Source organism: Acanthisitta chloris, unplaced genomic scaffold (assembly GCF_000695815.1).
Source record: "Acanthisitta chloris isolate BGI_N310 unplaced genomic scaffold, ASM69581v1 scaffold1572, whole genome shotgun sequence".
In the NCBI taxonomy this organism is placed as follows: Eukaryota; Metazoa; Chordata; class Aves; order Passeriformes; family Acanthisittidae; genus Acanthisitta; species Acanthisitta chloris.
The window spans coordinates 42,734-47,143 of NW_008659675.1; positions in this window are offsets into that span (position 1 = coordinate 42,734).

Here is a 4,410-nt window from a genome sequence, read left to right on the forward strand (position 1 = left end):
CCTCTCAGCTCCAGCTTGCACTGCAGACAGAGCAGGGAAGTGAAACAGTGCACACCACTGTGTCACAGCCTTTCCACAGGGTGACAGGGATTTTCAGCTTCTCTCCCCTTCCTTGGCTCTATCATCTCTCTCCTCCAATGCTGATGCCCATGTCAGTCTCCTCTTTCCCAGACTTCTGCTCCAGGCAGAAGGGAGGTCCTATTGCCAGCCAGATGGATGCATTTGGGATTTGAAGTGAGCTCCCAGGGACTGGCCGAGTGATGCTCCACAGAAAACTCCATGACATGTAGCAGAGAAAGCCATGACAATTCACTTATGTCCCCTTTTCCAAAGTCAGAATTGCCAACCAAATTCAGGCACTTTATTAACAAACCCAGAAACTTCAGCCAAAACAAGCATCAGAGATTCTTGCAGAAGTAACTAAAGAGAGAAGCAAGTAAGGAAGGGCAGGGACTAGAGAGGATGCAGCTAATGCTGCAGATGTCATATAGAGAACTTTCCTGGTTTAGAAGGGATGAGGTGAATATACTCAATGCACATGGACAGCTGCATGGGTTGCAAGCTCACTGCCCCAAGCAAACAGCCAGCCTACTAATGCTAAGTGACCAGAACAAATGTAACTGCAGCAGGGACTTTGCTCCCAAGACACAGTAGACAGAGCAGAGCAGATCTGCTCCCTTCCCATCAGTCCTCAGAGCCTGGCTGGAGATGGGAAAGCAGACTCAGGTGCAGGCACCAGTGGAGGGTCACATGCATATAGTTTTATGGAGGTACACCTTCGGTTTCATTCCTGTGTGAGAGGGGAGGCTGCTGCAGTCATCTTAAATTGTGCTGTCTTCTTTCCTTCTAGAAACTCTGTATTATCCAGGCAGCAAAATGGGCTCAGCTACTTTGATTACAACAACAACCTTTACCCTCTGAATCTCAGTGTGTTTTTACCTGGGCAAGGATCCCACAGCTTCATGCTGTGGGGCAAAACATGCCCCTACTTGCTCACATACAAAACAACAGCATACAGAAATGGCACTTGCAGCTCTAAAAAGTCCTTGTAACAGGTCAGGTTATGTAGACAGAATTTGTCCAACTTCTTACTTTGTTTCCCACATTCCTCTTCCACATATTTTACTTTTTTAAAAATATAGTTCCTGAACTTTGCACACAAAAAGAAGCTAACTGACTTTCTCTTTTCAGACATTTATCAAAAGTGCTGGAAGATGCAGTTGTTTGTTTGAAAAGGACTACTCCCAGAGGACTGCTTGTCCAAGCCAGACCTCAGTGCATTCAGCTTTTCAGATAAAGCAGTGTGTTTGGACTGCGAGTACTAGAGTTTGACCTTAATTGCATAATTCTTATTTTCTGGAGATGAAAGATAAGTTTTAATGTCTGCAGAACTGTGCTAGGTTTAAAATGAAAAGATGACTCTCTGGGAACCATTCTCTTTTTCTGGCTTTAGTTTTGCTATTTCTGTTGATGCCAAAGAGGAGAATTATTAGTGAAGAGAAAGACAGTTCACCAGCAGTTTTATAGTACTGTATTTGCCAGCATTGTACTTTCCTCTTCCCTTCTGTTGGTTCATGTTTTTTGTTCTCCATTCTGACAGAGACCAAGGGGCATCCTGCTTCTGGCCATAGGCTGTACATGAAAGGGTGAGGAGGAAATGGAGTGTTGGTTCACTCCTGGCTGCAAGCCCAGTCAAACTGCTGAACTGAGACGGGCAGACATCAGCCCAGCAAACATTGCGAGAGTGGGTTATCACCAAAAAGGTTCAGTCCCCTGGTTTCCTGTTGGTAGCATGTTTTCTTCAGTTAGGAAGTTATGGGGATTTTATACTTTTGATCAGAAAGGGGAACATGGAGTGCAATACCCAGTGTCAATTTCCCTCTGCAGCATGAGCTCCTAGCAGTGCCCAGCCCTCATTTTCCCTGGCTGCATTATCTGTAGCCACTCTCATGTCACATGCTGGCCATCAAGGGGCAACAAGAAGGGAAAAAAGAGACCATTCATCATTAATCAACTCTGCAGACTTCACAAAACAACACACTTGTTCATGCACTGAAGTGGTACACTTTCCAAGCCTTCCTCAAATTCCTTTTAACAAGATCTTGTCACATCTTCTCTGAGGTTTGGTTGTCCAGCTGGCCAAAATCCTCAAGCCAATTAGCCTGCTAATGCAAATGTGAGAGGCCACAGAGAGGTACAGATCCCAGGTAACATTCTCATTGTAAAGCTAATCTTGTGAGAAGTGTTATACCCGGAAGCAGTGAAGTCCTAAGCACCCATTTTCTAACAAATTGCCAATTTAAGAGATTTCCTGAGAAAATTATTCCCCTATTTGACTCCATTTAGAGACCCTTCTCCTGCCTCTGGGCCCTGTGTGTGCCCTATTGCTCTTCTTCCTCCCTAGCTCCCACTTCCCATCTCAGCCCTGTGACAACCCTGGATGGAGAAGGACAAGGGGTGCCCAGCAGAGAAGAGGCAATTCAGGCAGGAGGAGGGCATCTTCAAAGGTGTGATGAGACAGAATAACATCAGGGAGAGCGAATAACCTCAAACCGACCAGGAGAGGCAAACTGCGTGGCTGGGTCAAGCAATAGCAAAGCAAAGGACAAACTTTCTGTTGTTTGTGGCAGAGGTATTATACAACATCAGGTTGTATTGATAGTACAACATCAGATCTGGATCCTATGGACCAGAAAAAGAGCAAAGACAGAATGAATGTGCTAAGTGATTGAGGAAAGCTGAAGAGAATCAAGTAGTGGATCTCCAGACGTTCTCTCTCACCTTTCAGGCAAAACTATCAATGACTAGTGCTGTTTCTTGACTGCTTTTGGCTTCAGTTTTTGGCCTCTCAACCTGTGCCTGCCAGTTCCACAACAGAATGTTAGAGTCACAAACCTGAGACTAGTGGAGTTAAAACTGTACAATGACCACAAGATCCTTCTGCTGGGCCAGCACCCACTGGAGAGCCTGGTCCCCTTTTCTTTTCCATCCTAGTTAGAAGGTTTCCACCCCAGATGAGCCTGCAGGGAGCTTTCTCTTGGTGATGCATAAAGGTCTTGGTTTCCCTGTGCAGCCTGAGCTAGACTCCAAGGAATGCTTTGCAATTGTCTTGATGTGGTCAGAAATTGTTACAAAACAGATTTTCAGAAAGAAATGTTGAAGTTATATACATAGATAAATACTGAGGTATTGAGTAGAGAGCTGGCATCTTGTATCCATTATCAAATCCATTATCAAATTATCCTTTTAGAAAGGAAATGGCCTACATTTAATACGCTTAAAATTAAACTGTTCTAAAGTAGGTATGCAAAGATTCTCAGAAAACTATACTAGGACATTCTCCCTTTTCTCCTCTTTGTGTAGTGGTTCTGGTATTTAAAGAAAAACCTGCAGCAAATGATTTTTCATTTTGACACAGATGATGGGCAGCTAAAACCCACCACAATCTCACAAAAATAGCTACTTTCTGGTAGACAAGGAACGCTCAAGGCAAATTGGTTTCTTTAAAAGTAAAATATAACCCTGGGTGTTTATGAGATATTGGGCTTTCTGTAATTTATTTGAAACATAAGGGGTTTTTTTGCAAGTTTTCCGTTACATCTTAATTTTTCATGCACAATTTCAAGTGCTCTTTTGCAAGACAAGCTGCCTTTTCCTGTTTTTTCCTTAGGGTGGTTAAGGAGCACACCCTCTGACAAGTTAGGGAGCTGCTTATATTGTGTATGGGTCTTAGACTGAGGATTCCCTCAGTGTGATTTTTTTTAGGGTTGAGCAGACTACAACAGAGTCCCTCCACAAACAGTTGGACAAGAGTTCAGTCCTCCTTTCACACACAGCTTTACATGTCCAAAGATGAAAGCAGTGGAGATATGAGAAGGCCCTTTGTATGGCTTCCAAAATGTGAGCAATTTCTAGTACACTGAGAGTGAAAGCAAAAATATTCTTGGTTTGTATCTGCCTGGTTTGATAGTCTCATTTATGAAAGAGAAAAATGAACTCAATTAGTGCAATTCTCTTGTTTCAGCTGATTTCCAGGGGCTCAGTGCTGAAAACTGAACAAAAAACAATAGGTTATATTTTCTTCCATGTCCAAGTTCATAAGAAAATTTACTGGTGAATCATTCCCCCAGGGTCATGCCACAGATGGCTGATGAATGATGCTTTCAGACTTCTATCACCAAAACAAAGTTCCTTTTCACTGTATGAATTTAGTCCCATGTCTCTGCCAGCAGTGGTTTCAGAAGAATATACTTCCTAAGTCAGCCAGTGACTTGTAAAATATCTAAGGCCAGCACTTCAGCTAAATTTCAAAAGTCAACATCTTCAGCCAGAGCTGTTGGGACAATTCCTTTGTGCCTTACTGTTCTCTTAGAACCCAAGTAAGAGGCAAACAGGAGGTTGGCATTCCCA